Source organism: Panulirus ornatus, chromosome 14 (genome assembly GCF_036320965.1).
Source record: "Panulirus ornatus isolate Po-2019 chromosome 14, ASM3632096v1, whole genome shotgun sequence".
In the NCBI taxonomy this organism is placed as follows: Eukaryota; Metazoa; Arthropoda; class Malacostraca; order Decapoda; family Palinuridae; genus Panulirus; species Panulirus ornatus.
In genome coordinates, this window is record NC_092237.1 from 2,653,411 (window position 1) to 2,670,049 (window position 16,639).

General features: G+C 46.5%; 1 long non-coding RNA gene across 1 annotated transcript; it reads left to right on the plus strand.

The window, feature by feature from the left end:
* Nucleotides 1–2,004: 2,004 nt before the first annotated feature.
* LOC139753162 (uncharacterized) lies at nt 2,005–4,226 on the plus strand. Its single transcript, XR_011713653.1, has 3 exons — nt 2,005–2,266; nt 3,337–3,445; nt 3,846–4,226. It is a non-coding gene; the product is annotated as an uncharacterized lncRNA (long non-coding RNA).
* Nucleotides 4,227–16,639: the final 12,413 nt, after the last annotated feature.

The following is a 16,639-nucleotide window of genomic DNA, read 5'->3' on the forward strand; positions in this document are numbered from 1 at the left end:
TGTACTTGCATCTCAAGGGTATATCCGGGGTTCTTGGTTTCTAAGTAGAGACCCAGCTGGTCTGTACGGATTAAGTCGTCACCTTCACTATAGTTTACTTCTAATAGTGTCAGTACTTGATACCCCTGGCGTATGGGATGGAGGGAATATATAGAGAGCAGCTGTTATCTTTACTACTACCACTACTACAGATAATAATGATAATAATGACGATGATAATGATACTAGTAATAATGATATTTGTGATGATAGTAATAATAGGTTTATGTAAACTTCTGTTGATGTGTTACACAGGGGGCGACGTGCTGTCAATGGACTGAACCAGGTATGTGTATCGTCCAGGGTAAACCATGGAAAGGTCTGTGGGGCCTGGATGTGGATAAGAAAGCTGTGGTTTCGGTGCATTACACATGACTGCTCGAGAATGGATGTGCATGAATGAGGCCTTTCGTCGTCTGTTTCCTGCACTACCTCGGTAATGCGGGAAACGGCGAACAAGTATGAAAGAAAATAAAGTCAGAGTTGAAAACAATGCTTGGCTTGTATGAGTATATTGTATTTCATAATATTTCCACAGTTCCCTAGTGCTGTTGTCAGGTGACATGACACTTATATAGTGGGTGATAAGCAGGGGTAAGGTTTGTATATGTATTTAGAGGTTAGGTTAGGTTAGTTAGGCAGTGGTACATACAAATATGTACTTCACTACCTGGAATATATATCACAGAGATCCAAGCATTTTCTTCATAGTGATGTGTACAACTTCGGAATCACCTGAATGTTCTCTTATTATATATATACATAAGAGCTATATTTCTCTCGTACGGTTCACATTTAGTGAAACATTTTTTGCGAGAAAGAAAAAGAGATTGTGAACTATACATAACAACAGTGTCTCACATGTGTCATGCAGTCCTGGATGTGTCATGGAGTCCTGGATGTGTCATGCAGTCCTGGATGTGTCATGGAGTCCTAGATATCCTTATGTATCACAGAATAAATAGGAAATCAAGATTACCCAAGACGGTGAGCTACATCCTGTGAGGACCTTCTCACGGGAGCAGCCTTCCGCTCAGTATCCATCCTACACAAGGACACGTTGCCATCCTGCCGAGAATCCTTTACTTTTACACTGTTTTTTTTTTTTTTTTATAGATATCTGTTCATGAATTTTGCTCGCTCCCGTTTTCTTCGTTATTGTTTCTATGAAAAGTACACATGAGATGTTCTGTGTCCAGAAACAATGGATTCTTTTTTCTTATCGTTCAGGTTTTCAGAAGAATCAGTTATTGAATTCTGAAGATTTGGATGAGTTCTTAATATTGTTGGTCACGACGGTACGATCCTTCAGTATGGCTATACGAGGCTTCAGTACGGCTACACGAGGCTTCAGGTCGGCTATACGAGGCTTCAGTACGGCTATACGAGGCTTCAGTACGGCTATACGAGGCTTCAGTACGGCTATACGAGGCTTCAGTACGGCTATACGAGGCTTCAGGTCGGCTATACGAGGCTTCAGTATGCCTACACGAGGTTTCAGTAGGGCAGGACGTCGTACCGCCGTGCTCAGGGGTCGTACCGCCGTGCTCAGGGGTCGTACCGCCGTGCTCAGGAGGATTAAAGATGATATAAAACCGACAAGTTTTATCTGGTGATGATGGTGACCTTTGACCTCGTCACCAGAACCTGATCATTCCTTCGTGGACACACGACACCTTGGTCAGCTGGGTCACGAACCATCTGTCATGTGTACAGATGGTTTGTTGTCAGTGATCACACACACACACACACACACACTCACTAACTCAAAAAAGAGAATATAAGAAAGGATTAAGAATATTATTGCCTATAATAAACGTAAAGGAAGGAATGGAAAAGGGCAAAAGAGTGAGTGTAAACAGCAACAGAAGTGCTGCCCCTCCTCGCCACGCAGGCACAGATAGCAACCCAAACACAACACAAATTGTTTCTGAGAAACGTAACACTTGGCTGGCGCGTCACACGTCCTGCAGGAGGGAGGGAGGCGTGTGTATATAAGCCAGGCCAGTCCGAACGTCTTCGTTAGTGCGTAGGAAGCAAGGCACAGCAACACACGCATCAGAACATTACTGTGTATCACAGGTGTTACCCGTGTAGTACAACCTTGGTGTAGCCTGGAGTGCAACACACAGAGGAAGGATGATTTGTGGAGCCAAGTTGTGTGTGGTGGCTTTGGTGGTGTTGGCTGTTGCCTCCGTACACACACACGCCGCTGTCTACGGCATCTGTAAGTGTTCTTACAACCCACCACACTACTTAAGCAGTACTTTCATTATCTGGTAAAGTAGGCGAGAGAATACTTAAACATCACTCAGAACTGAATTACGAGAGAAACGGAATCATGTGTACACCAGCCAAGCAAAGATTGACTACTTACCTTGTGCCTGTGTACTGTCTGTGTGCGGTGCCTGTACTCGATGTCTGTGTGTCCGTACGGGATGTTTGTATGTCTGTGCATGATGTCTGTGGATCTATAGGTGATGTCTGCGCTACGTCTGTGTGTATGAGTCATATATGTCTGAGGGTGATGTCAGCATGTTTGTATCCGTGACGTCTGCACTTAATGTCTGTGTGTGTCTGCGCGTGTCTGTACGTGGTGTCTGTGCGTGTCTTTACGTGATGTCTGTGCGTGTCTGTACGTGGTGTCTGTGCGTATCTGTACGTGGTGTCTGTGCGAGTCTGTACTGGAAACTAGAGTCTGTGGCTGGAATGTGGCGTCATACTGACCCCCTTAAGGTGGGGGTAATCCCCTCCACCCACCCCAGAAACCTCAAGGTCCCCCCTCCAGTAAGCGGAGGACGTGCCAGGGATCCCCCACCCCATCATCCAGCAGCCTGACAGTCCTCTCCATCATCCGCCTCTCCCTCCCTTCCTCCCTCCCTCCCTCCCTCCCTCCCTCCCTCCCTCACTTCCTCCCTCCCTCCCTCCCTCACATCCTCCCTCCCTCCCTCCCTCTCCAAATCCAAACTCATACTCTCAAGATTCTCTCCAAAATTCCCCAACACCCAACACTCTCCGAAACTCACCACCACTCCCCAACACTCTTCAACACTCCCCAATACTCCGTTACTGTCGTCAACACCCTCCAACACTCCCTAAGACTCTCCAACACTCCCTAAGGCTCTCCAACACTCTCCTCATATGTTTTCTCCCTTGCAGACCCTTGATCCTCCCTTGCTCGTCCCTTGACAATATTTCTCCCTTTAGTGACGAAGACGGTCCATGATCCCCCCGGCTTACCTTCACCCCTGCCCGAGCCAACGTTACACCTGTCTCTCTCTCTCTGTCTCGCCGCAGATAACATCATGTACCAACGGTACCCTAACGGACCCAGGGAGTACCAGGAGATGGAGGTACCTGATGTCTTGACTCCTACGGTCACCCAAGTGGAGTCCCAGCCAGACAGGTAAGCCAAGCCCCAGCTGTGTGACCCCTGGGTGACAGGTGTGTGACCCTTGGATGACAGGTATGTGAACCCCTCGGTGGCAGGTGTGTGACTCCTGGGTGGCAGGTGTGTGACTCCTGGGTGGCAGGGGTGTGACCCCCGGATGACAGGTGTGTGACTCCTGGGTGACAGGTGTGTAGTCCCTGGGTGACAGGGGTGTGACCCCTCGATGACACGGGTGTGACCCCTCGGTGGCAGGTGTGTGACCATAAGTATTATCATCATGTTGATGATAGTTTCATCCATTCTTGCTCTACTTATGTGTAGTATCATACCGTGCGATGCCCTGCTATACCGTCATACCGTGCGATGCCCTGCTATGCCGTCATTAACAGTGTGTTTCCTCTCTCCCTCCTCACAGCTCCTGGATGTTCCAGTCACAGGGTTACAATCCAGTTGTCAGGAAGTTCTACCAAGGTAGGGCCTAGAGACCAGGTTTCTACTTGAGGCGCTTCTGGCCCGGATGTTCTCTACATGATGCTTTGTACTTATTAGAAAATCGACTTTACATGTTCTTGACTTGAGAAACCTCATGATTGTGTTCTCTACACAAAGGTCTGTAAGTTCTCTCCCTGAGAAATTCCTGACTCAGAAGTTTTCTCCTTGAGGAAACCCAGACCAAATGTTTTATGAGTGAAACCATTATAGTCCAAGTATTCTCTCTCTCTCTCTCTCTCTCTCTCTCTCTCTCTCTCTCTCTCTCTCTCTCTCTCTCTCTCTCTCTCTCTCTCTCTCTCTCTCTTCACATTTAACCAAGTCATCAACGAGACTCAACTCTCTCTTCGTGGCAACTCTTCATTACCGAGGAAAGTCGTCAGTTCTGGGGGCGTGAATGGCACAAGACGATGTTCCTCGTGAAGCAAACTGACTCGCATAGGTTCTTCGTCTTCGTCCCTCCACTCACTGGATCCTGCTCCCCAGGTGCTGGGAGTTGCTGACACTTGATTTAGGTTCCTGATTGGTGTTCGCAGTCCTTCAGGTCTTGGTCTCGGGCCATGCGTCGATGGTCTGGTCCCAAGACGTCTCGAGGTCTTGATGGTCTATGATGGGCCACATCCAGGACCTTACCTTCCACCTTTCCTTGCGGGGACAGCGTATTATACATAATATTTATCTGTATTTATTTTGGCTAATTCCCTACATACAAGACAAACAATTCTCAAATGAAACTTTGAAGTTTTAGAAAGAATAAAGTTTTGACAAGATATTCCGCCTGGATTATTGTAAACACTCTCAGAGAATGAACTACAGACATGTCTGGAAGAAATTGAGTTCACGATACAATGAAATATTTGCTTATGACCACCAGAGGAATATGTGTAGGCTTATTGTATAACCTAATGAGACCTCAGCTTACAATGCTAATGAGAACTCAACGTGGAATAAATCATGAACTTTCAACCATCAAACAAAGATATTAATCAGATGTTGGACACAAGTCGTGTATGTATGAGAGATGCTCTGTTTTTGTTCTGTATGAAAAAAGGCCTGGTTTTGTTGAGGACCATTGCTTTTGTAAGTCATTTACATTGTGAATGTACTCGCTCAAAACATAATTGAAATAAACTACTCTGAGTAGTTTATTCAGCTTTTGGCCATGTAATGGGTGTAAGTTAGGGAAAGAAGGAATCATGAAATCCTTCTCCCCTCCCCCGCCCCATGACCTTCTCTGACCCCCATTAGAATGAGGAGGGCATGACAGCAGTGGGAGAGACAGGCATTCAATTGTTTTGTTCTTTACTGATCAACACATTTCATACTCCGCTTCACAACCCCATCTGAAAATGGGCTAATTGGGCCTCGTTCCCACCTCCCTCAGCAAATGTAGCTTTTAAAAGACCAATGAAAAAAAGGAACATTTTGAAGAGAAAAATTTGTTTTCCATTTCCACCCAGTATCAGTTTCCATTCATGGAGAACCATTAGAAAAGGGTTGATAGAACCATTAGAGAAGAAGGGTTGATATTGTCTGTATGTAATGGAACTGTAAACGTAAACATTGCAAGGGCCACATCCCGGTGGGATCATTCCATCTGGCATCCAATTCGAGAACTTGGGTTCGATTCTTGTCAGTGCACATGTAGTGCAGATAATTTATGACAGGTGGTGCAACAGGCCGAACGTTCCCTGTTGCCAGGAACGTTGCCATGCTGTTAAAGTCTACACCTGGGTTGCCGTGTCATTGTGTATATGTATACTTATACCGTCCATCACCTACACTTGGAGGAACTTACAAGATGGCTGACATGAATAGTTTTGGAACTACGATGGAGAAGTAGTCATTGCCATCATCTTAGGGACCTCCATCTGGGTTGTTGACGATGGCTGCTTGTTACCAACAACTACTGTTGTAGTTAGAGGACACGGCCGTCTTCCCTCGTTCTCAATAGGGCCAAACAACTGGTAGTCAGAGAAGACTATCTAGTCCTCGTTAGTAATGTCCTCCGCCATGTTGTTAGGGAGGGATACTAGTTTTCTGATAGTTTTCTCCATCTAGTTAGTCTAACTGGTTGGTTCTCATATGTAACGTAGTCAGCAAATCTGCCATCATGGCTATCACCATCTCATTTCCTCGCATCGCATGACCTCCATCAACTTACCATCATTGTCATCTCCATCTACATAGCTACTATGGCAGTTTCTGGTCCTCGTCGCTCACTCCCTCCATCACCCTAATAGTGGAGGGGTTTTTGGTCCTCTTTCCTTGTAGTTTGCTCCATTCACTTGAAGGTGGCTACGTGGTTACGGTCACTACCGTCGCTCCTCTTCAACACAGCGTCGATACCAATAGAAAATAAATGCAACTGAGCTGCCTGGGTTGGTCTGTGGATAGATCGTGGAGTTGCTTCTGGATAGGCCCTGGATCTGCCTCTTGGCAGGACCTGGATCTACCCCGAGATGGGCGCTGCTAATATCTCTGGACAGGAGCTAAGACTGTGTCTAGGGAGGTCTTGGAGGGGGTCACTAGATGGGGCCTGGCATTGTCTCGTTGACAGTCCAGGAATGGTATCTGGATAGTTCACAGAACAGCCTCTGGACACATCTTCCTGAAGAAATGTGTTTCTTTGTCCCTGGAGTGGTTCTTTGTCTGTTTGTCTGTCTGGGTCTCATTTGAACAGTTGGGTTTAAAGTTGTCCCTTTGTCTGTGGGTTCTGTCTAACTGTGTCGAGTTTGGTCTCTCTCTCTCTCTCTCTCTCTCTCTCTCTCTCTCTCTCTCTCTCTCTCTCTCTCTCTCTCTCTCTCTCCCACCAGAACAGACCACATTTTCCCTATCCCACAAGCCACCCCTCCCATACGTGTAACACATGTTGATGTGATGGAACCACCCCTCCCACTATGAACCACCCATCAGGAATTGTTCTAATTCTTGACCCTGAGTAATTCTTCTTCATTAAAAAGTTTGAATATAGTGTTTTAATGAAGACATTCTTTTGACCTGGCTATCGTTGTTGATTAAACCAGTTTGTAAAGAATGACTAAAAAATGCGTTACTCCCTCGCGCCCCACAGCGGCTGCTGATGATGTATAGCGAATATATCGCGCTATGCTATACGATGCAGTATCGCGAACACTGCTACACCCAGTCAGATCTGGTACATAGAACATTATACGTCAAGTACTTTTATATCTTATATTAACTTCAAGTCAGCGTGAGTCCTTTCTTAACATCGTTGTTCTCCTGTTTCCACCTACCAGTGCATTTCTACTCGTATTTCCATCAGTTAATGGAGTTCAGCAGTTGCTCTCAAGGCATCGTAGCCGCGCATTTCACCTGACCTGTAATGTTTATCTCAGGCTTTGGGTCGATGTGAGAATATCGTGATGCGCCATATTGGGCCCGGGATGGGAGACGGACGCCACTGAATATCGTAATGCGCCATATCGGGACGGGGAAAGAAGATGGGCGCCACTGAATATTGGCTCTGGTCGACAGCTGGGCTTAACGGGACCACAGCCCTGGATGGCAAGTGATACTGAGGATTATAGGAGCCCATGATTTACTGGAGAGAGAGAGAGAGAGAGAGAGAGAGAGAGAGAGAGAGAGAGAGAGAGAGAGAGAGAGAGAGAGAGAGAGAGAGAGAGACACGTATGCAAATTAGGATGGGTCACAGCGAAAGGTCTTGATACTTATTATATGTAGCAGGACAAGCTTGAGGAAGCTGTGTGTGAGGGGAACTTGGGAGTAGCCGACATTGTGCCTAACCTGTCGCCACAGTTTGACCTTAAAGTAATACTTAGACAAACATTGTTGACAGATATTGGCATCACATGCAAGGATATGCTTCCCAAGAATGTTCATTGATTTTGAACATGCACAAAGAGCTGATAGAGAAGATACGAGAATTAAGAAGCTGAGTTAAAGTTATAACGTAGAGGCCATAGACTTGCCAACCATGGAAGAGAGAAGATCAAGGGGTGTCTTGATCACAACTCTCCATTTCTTAATGATTTGAATGACGTCAACAGTAAACAATTCTTCGAAAGATAGAACAACCAGAGGGTAGAACATGCTATGATAGATAGATAAGTAGATAGATAGATAGATAGATAGATAGTTGGATAGATGCAAGGAAGAATGTTTATAGTGTGAGTGGCCGATGAACTGGATAAACTGAATGATGAAGTTGTGAACTTAAAGGACATACAGGAGTATGGAATGTTGTATGACGGTTGAGGAAGATCAAGAGATGGGACCCCACGAGTACTGGACCCCCCCCCCCCGGGGCCCCACGAGTACTGGAACCCCCCCCCCCCGGGGCCCCACGAGTACTGGAACCCCCCAGGGGCCCTACAAGTACTGGACCCCCCAGGGGCCCAACGAGTACTGGACCCCCCCAACTCCAGTACTACATACAGACGCTCAGACAAACCAGAATCGTGAATTCATAACCAACATTTGCTTTTTTTTGGATTCATGTGAACGTTTCCCTTTATATCTGCCGCCAAACTAATGAAAAAAAGTTTTACATTCATTATTCATGTGGAGGCTGCATGGACAGCTGTAGCTGCTGTGAGTATTGTTATTAAATATTCATTACTTATTCATTAATGTAGAGCTAATGAACTTTCTTGTAGTGGAAGTAGACTTTGTGGTTCATACAATAATACATTGAATAACGTTATTCAGCTAGGGAGATCTTAATGGACGAAAATGAATAGATGGAAATGTATATCTACAACAGATGTATATAGTAAAACAAATGACAAACTGAAGTAAATATGTGACTAACAACATGATGTATGTGAGACAACGAAGACAGCGAAATTCCTCATATATTTAGGATATACGTTATTGGGTGTGTGTGTGTATATATATATATATATATATATATATATATATATATATATATATATATATATATATATATATATATATATATATATATATAACCAGTGAACGAAGTGAATGAAGATGGAAGTTTCAGCTGATGTAAACATTTGGCGGGAGGCAGGAACACATGACTGGGTGTCAGTAGTGTAAGTGTAGCCTGGGGGAACACATGGCTGAGTGTGTAGCCAGTGTCAGTGTAGCCTGGGGGAACACATGGCTGAGTGTGTAGCCAGTGTCAGTGTAGCCTGGAGGAACACATGGCTGGGTGTCAGTGTAGCCTGGAGGAACACATGGCTGGGTGTCAGTAGTGTCAGTGTAGCCTGGGGGAACACATGGCTGGGTGTGTAGCCAGTGTCAGTGTAGCCTGGAGGAACACATGGCTGGGTGTCAGTAGTGTCAGTGTAGCCTGGAGGAACACATGGCTGGGTGGCAGTAGTGTCAGTGTAGCCTGGAGGAACACATGGCTGGGTGTGTAGCCAGTGTCAGTGTAGCCTGGAGGAAATGCCAACCGACTGATGTATTGTTGATTTGTGTCGAAGTTAGAGAGTGAGGGAGGAGGGCGGGAAGGAAAGTGATAGGTTCAGGTCGGGTGTCAGAGGTGGAGGTCAAAGCTCGGGCGTCTTAGTTTTAGTTGGAGGACGAGTGCTGTTGTTTCTAAGAACAGGACCACAAGCACAGGTCTCCAGACCTGGGCTACAAGCACAGGTTTCCAGACCTGGACTACAAGCACAGGTCTCCAGACCTGGGGTACAAGCACAGGTCTCCAGACCTGGACTACAAGCACACTCCAGACCTGGACAACCAGAAGGATTTCGTTGCAGCGACGGGAAGTTTAGGAATGTGTGGACGGATGTCAAAATTACAAATGTGTTTACAGATGCAAATTAAAAGCAAATTGAAATCTCTTGGAGGTAGAGTGTCTTAGGAAATGTTGACAGAGTCTGAAGTAAAGCTTTTACATACACTGATGAAATGTTTATACCAGAATACTTAAATACTTAACATGAAAATGTTAGGAAAAGATTTGTAGACACAGAAAAAAGATGCGAAATAGATTGAGATAAAGAAGATAGGCTTCAGTACCATAACAGTTTTTTAAATGACTCCAGCTATGGAGAGGGTTGTGAGATGTACTCTGTTGGTCCATACATTTACCTAAACTTATATTGTTAAGGTTTGATATCGTGGAGAGGCACTGTCTTACCCAGGATTTAAATTTCCACACCTCTCTCTTCACCTTCTGCTTCCTCCAGTACTCTACTCAGTCACTTGCATTCCTTCTCTGCACATATCCTACAAACTCCTCTCCCTTTTTATCCCTCTCACTCAGTGTCTAACTCTCTGACAGAAATTTTACTGTAACATCAAAAAATGGTAACAAGATGGTTTAAATTGCGAGGGAAGATTAGAGAGGCGTGGCAGGGCTGGGGGCTCTCACACTGGGATGAAATTCATTCGCGTCACACATCACATTGCTATCTCGTTCTCCTATGTTGCCCCAGGCAGCTGCTGCCATCTCTCTCTCTCTCTCTCTCTCTCTCTCTCTCTCTCTCTCTCTCTCTCTCTCTCTCTCTCTCTCTCTCTCTCTCTCTCTCTCTAATCCACCGAAATAATTCCCTTCGCTTATTTCTTCGTCCCTGTGATCCTCACAATCCCTGGGACGTCCTCAAAGGATCATGTGAAAGGAGTTACAGGAGGGGCAGGCGAAGGAGAGTCCTACCTAAGGAGTAATGTCATTGTAACAGATATTTGAGGATGAGACGTCCTAGACCAGGGCGTCCCTCGCTCTCAGGGCAGTGACGTCGGCTCTCTAGGGTTCTCAGCAAGTTCTCTAGGGCCTGAGGGGTTTTCCCAGGGCTCTGAACTCGTTAGTAGGGCCACTAAGGGCGACCGTAGCGTTTAAAAGTGTGCGTTAGGGCTTCACTAGGGTCATAGGGCTGTGAGGCCATTCTGAGGTCACGGGCGGTTACACGGGCTGTGTAAGCGTCGTCTCTTGTTACCTGAGGGAAACCCCGCTGCTGTGAGGCTGTGTCGCTGTGTCAACACTGCAGCCGTCCGGGAAGGACCCCGTCGGTCGTGTGGTGTTCCCGCTTCTGCATTTTTATCTGTTGGGGTTCTGGGTCGTGGGTGCCCCACCAGCTGGCTGTGGTGATGGCTGCTGGACCAGCTGGTGCCCGCTGGTGGGGGTGGTTATGGTGGGGGCAGGTGGTGTTAGAGGTAATTGCGGGTCCAGCTGGTGTTTAGTGTTGGTGTTGTAGGCGCAGTTGGTGTTGGTGATAGTGTTAGAGGAGGCAGGTGGTGTTGGTGATAGGGTAGGAGGAGGCAGGTGGTGCTGGAGGTGGGCCAGGAGGGACAGCTGGTGCGGGCTAAGTGCTCATAACGGCTCCTGGGGTGAATAAGCGCCTTAATATCAGCGGCAGATGGAGGCAGCTTCCCTCTCGTGTGGCTCACATGATCCTCTCTCTCTCTCTCTCTCTCTCTCTCTCTCTCTCTCTCTCTCTCTCTCTCTCTCTCTCTCTCTCTCTCTCTCTCTCTCTTTCAGGAGTAGCTTCGGAGAGTAACTGTATAATTCAGTAAGACATGCCGGGGGCACTACGCTCTAGCTCTGCCATTTCGGCAAAAGATCTGGTCGTAGGTACTCGTAGGCAAGTAGATGGGTAGGGACCTGGGAAGGTAGGTAGGTAGGTAGGTATGTATGTATGTAGGTAGGTAGATATGTAGGTAGGTAGGTAGGTAGGTAGATATGTAGGTAGGTAGGTAGATAAGTAGGTAGGTAGGTATGTAGATAGGTAGGTAGGCAGGTAGGTAGGTAGGTAGGTAGGTATGTAGGTAGGCAGGTAGGTAGGTACGCTTTTCTTCTTTCTCATTATTATTCCCTGTTTCTCCTGCTGTCTCTCTCCTGTCTCTGTCTCCCTCCATCTCTCATGTCTCTCTGTCTCCCTCCATCTCTCATGTCTCTCTGTCTCCCTCCATCTCTCATGTCTCTCTGTCTCCCTCCATCTCTCATGGCTCTCTGTCTCCCTCCATCTCTCATGGCTCTCTGTCTCCCTCCATCTTTTGATTGGTCTTCATTTGTCTTCCTCTTACCTGCCTCTCTCACCTCCCACGACTGACCATCTGTGTATCCAACTCAGTTTTTCATTTTCCTTCCTTCCTTCCTTCCTTCCTTCCTTCCTTCCTTCCTTCCTTCCTTCCTTCCTTCCTTCCTTCCTTCCTTCCTTCCTCCTTCCTTCCTTCCTTCCTTCCTTCTCCTCCTTCCTCCTTCCTCTTCCTTCCTTCCTTCCTTCCTTCCTTCCTTCCTTCCTTCCTTCCTTCCTTCCTTCCTTCCTTCCTTGCTTCCATCCTTCCTTCCTTCCTTCCTTCCCCCTGGTACCCCTCGTTGGGCCATACGCTGCAACACCTTTGTCATCGTGAGCCGCAGGGAAAACCCACTCAAGGGTGAACTCAAGGAAACCTCTCATCCTACTGTGTTAGCTGTGCGTCCCAGAACTGTTGCTGTGCGTCCCAGAACTGTTGCTGTGCGTCCCAGAACTGTTGCTGTGCGTCCCAGAACTGTTGCTGTGCGTCTCAGAACTGTTGCTGTGCGTCCCAGAACTGTTGCTGTGCGTCCCAGAACTGTTGCTGTGCGTCCCAGAACTGTTGCTGTGCGTCCCAGAACTGTTGCTGTGCGTCCCAGAACTGTTGCTGTGCGTCCCAGAACTGTTGCTGTGCGTCTCAGAACTGTTGCTGTGCGTCCCAGAACTGTTGCTGTGCGTCCCAGAACTGTTGCTGTGCGTCCCAGAACTGTTGCTGTGCGTCCCAGAACTGTTGCTGTGCGTCCCAGAACTGTTGCTGTGCGTCCCAGAACTGTTGCTGTGCGTCCCAGAACTGTTGCTGTGCGTCCCAGAACTGTTGCTGTGCGTCCCAGAACTGTTGCTGTGCGTCCCAGAACTGTTGCTGTGCGTCCCAGAACTGTTGCTGTGCGTCCCAGAACTGTTGCTGTGCGTCCCAGAACTGTTGCTGTGCGTCCCAGAACTGTTGCTGTGCGTCCCAGAACTGTTGCTGTGCGTCCCAGAACTGTTGCTGTGCGTCCCAGAACTGTTGCTGTGCGTCCCAGAACTGTTGCTGTGCGTCCCAGAACTGTTGCTGTGCGTCCCAGAACTGTTGCTGTGCGTCCCAGAACTGTTGCTGTGCGTCCCAGAACTGTTGCTGTGCGTCCCAGAACTGTTGCTGTGCGTCTCAGAACTGTTGCTGTGCGTCCCAGAACTGTTGCTGTGCGTCTCAGAACTGTTGCTGTTCGTCCCAGAACTGTTGCTGTGCGTCTCAGAACTGTTGCTGTGCGTCTCAGAACTGTTGCTGTGCGTCCCAGAACTGTTGCTGTGCGTCTCAGAACTGTTGCTGTGCGTCCCAGAACTGTTGCTGTGCGTCCCAGAACTGTTGCTGTGCGTCTCAGAACTGTTGCTGTGCGTCTCAGAACTGTTGCTGTTCGTCCCAGAACTGTTGCTGTGCGTCCCAGAACTGTTGCTGTGCGTCCCAGAACTGTTGCTGTGCGTCCCAGAACTGTTGCTGTGCGTCTCAGAACTGTTGCTGTTCGTCCCAGAACTGTTGCTGTGCGTCCCAGAACTGTTGCTGTGCGTCTCAGAACTGTTGCTGTTCGTCCCAGAACTGTTGCTGTGCGTCCCAGAACAGTAATCATTCTTGATTTGTTAAAGACGCGAAGTGATTCGAAAATTCATATAGAAGTGGGAAAGAAAACAAGTTATAAGCAAATATAGTTTTCCTTTGTTATTTATCTTGAATCTGCGTTTGTTCTTCTCGTGAACATTTCCTGTTCTTCCTGACCAACAGCTTGCCTCAATCGTTTGTAAACAAGATGAAAATTGAGCTGGACCTTGGCGTCCATACCGCTGGTGAAGCCACGGGATGGAATCCAAGCCTTTCAATAGCAGTTAAAGAGGATCCATAATGAAGTGATCGGATCCGCCAAACTTGGTCAGGAGCTGCCCCAGGGAAGGAACCATTCATCACAAATTGAATTTGTGGGAGGAGAAGTATCTGTTGGCGCTCGCTGTGGGAGGGGCTTTCCCTCAAGAATTGGGTTAAGGTGTTTTCCCAAGACCTTCCACTTCCCCGTCTTCAACCTTCCACAGTCGCTTTATAATTTCAAATTTTACGATGGTTTTTGAGGTTCCATTTTCTGTATAGTAAAGGCCCTTTGTCTCCCCCTACCCAGACCCCATTTTTTATACGTAAGTGGAGATACAAACGGCAGTCCATACTCTTCCCAGGCGAACATTTTAATGGCAGGAAGAGGTTTATGAGTATCTTTATATATATATATATATATATATATATATATATATATATATATATATATATATATATATATATATATATATATATATATATGTATATATATATATATATATATATATATATATATATATATATATATATATATATATATATATATATATATATATATATATGTATATATATATATATATATATATATATATATATATATATATATATATATATATATATATATATATATATATATATATATATATATATATATACGTGTGTGTGTGTGTGTGTGTGTGTGTGTGTGTGTGTGTGTGTATGTATGTGTGTGTGTGTAGTTGATACACGAATGTACGAATGATACATATGTTTAGCACATGAAAGTGATACATATGTGATACTTGAGAGATGATACATAAGACTGGTTATCTTGAGATGATGAATGTATCTAGATAATTCACAGATTACCATCACGTTAGACTGCCAGCATCACTGCTCTTAACAGTGCCATACATTATCTCTCAGCAGTTATCACTGAGAAATAATGTAGTCAAGTTGGAGGGAGGGAGGGTCAATCAGGAGGGAGGGAGGGTCAATCAGGAGGGAGGGAGGGTAAATTAGGAGGGAGGGAAGGAGGGTAAATCAGGAGGGAGGGAAGGAGGGTAAATCAGGAGGGAGGGAAGGAGGGTAAATCAGGAGGGAGGGAAGGAGGGTAAATCAGGAGGGAGGGAAGGAGGGTAAATCAGGAGGGAGGGAGGGTAAATCATGGTAAGATCTGGATCATATTTTCTTCTGCCTCAACTGCAGGACTGTTTTCAGGGTGGACGAGTCTCACACTAGAATAACTTACGAGATTTTAAATAAGATTGTGTCTTAGGTTGGGTGTTATGTTGCTGACGTGGCCAACAACCCCCTCTCTCTCTCTCTCTCTCTCTCTCTCTCTCTCTCTCTCTCTCTCTCTCTCTCTCTCTCTCTCTCTCTCTCTCTCTCTCTCTCTCTCTTGCCGGTGGTGGTAAGGGTAGGTAGACTTCAAAGGGGTAGATACTGGCTGCAGGTGAAGTAGAGTGGTGTAGTGGGTGGGCACAGTAGGTGGGTAGAGGATATGGTGGGTGGTAAGTGAGTGAGATAAGGGGAGGTGGAGGGTTGTATGTTTATATCGTTGATGGTTCGTTATGTGTAGGTGGGGATTATAATTGTTGTCAGTGTGGGTGTAGGTGGGAATTGTAATAGTTGTCTGTGGGGATGTAGGTAGGTGGGGATTATAATATTTGTCAGTGGGTGATGTAGGTGGGTGTGGTGGGGATTGGTGCGATTGTTAGTACTTCTTTACCAAACTGTTATATAATTACGAATATTAACTACTGTTTTTTTTTTTTTTTTTTTTTTTTTTTGTGTGTGTGTGTGTGTGTGTGTGTGTGTGTGTGTGTATACTATAGATTCATCTATTTAGAATGACAAATCTAGTACCAGTAATCGCCGCAGAGGAGAACATGTACCAATAAGGAATTAGTTAATCTCAAAAGTTGATACATAAAACCAGATGTATTGATAATGATAAACTAATTAGTAAATAAACAGGCGGAGAAATGTGGTACAAACTGTGTGTGGAGACGAAGGCTGTCTCGTGTGGTGTAGCACCGTCTTGACCCCAGGCTGGCTCCAGGCTCATGGCTCAGTCTGCTGAAGTAACAAGATCTATGATGGCTGACTCAACCTCTGAGGCAATTTATTGGATAACTCTGAACCCCAGTGGGTGGGGTGAGGGGCAGTTTAGGGTGGGGTTGGGGACGAGGAAGGAAGCTCCGGGGTGAGGGACAGTTTAGGGTGGGGTGGGGGACGAGGAAGGAAGCTCCAGGGTGAGGGGCAGTTTAGGGTGGGGTGGGGGACGAGGAAGGAAGCTCCGCGGTGAGGGGCAGTTTACAGGGTGAAGGGGAACGGATGTCGTCTTCAAGGAGGACACTGATGAGGGAGTTGATATAGAAAGTCTTGTTGCGTCCTCCTTCCACTCTCCTCTACCGTAGTCCATTTCCTCATCCCTTAATCCCGGCCTAGTCTACCTATCCCTTGCCTCTCCAACCCCACGACCCCTCCTCCCTCCTCCATGGCCTCAACCCCCACCGAGGTTGTTGACTCTTGAGTCAGTGGTGTGAGGGACTGCAGACTACCCTGGGGCAGTGCCCTGCTGGACTCTCCAGGTGGGGCGTCCTCCCCAGAGCTCATAGCTCCCCAGTAACCGTCCCTGGCGGGACTCTGGGGGTCCCCATGTGGGACGGCCTCCCCCAGGCAGATCCCTCACATTGCGTCGGGAGATCCTGTGGTGTCACATCCGGTGTTTACATACCATCTTGAAGATATTCTTACCCAGTATTTGTGCCACCTGGACTCAAGTTTGGTAAGGAAACCTAACTTTGCAAAGTTTCCTCAAGGAATGTATAAAAAAAAACTTTATTTTTGCAGATTTGTTATTTGAATGTAAACAAACGTAACTAACAAAATAAGTTGTTTGTGGCAAGTTTTCTAAGGTAGAGAAATTAACTT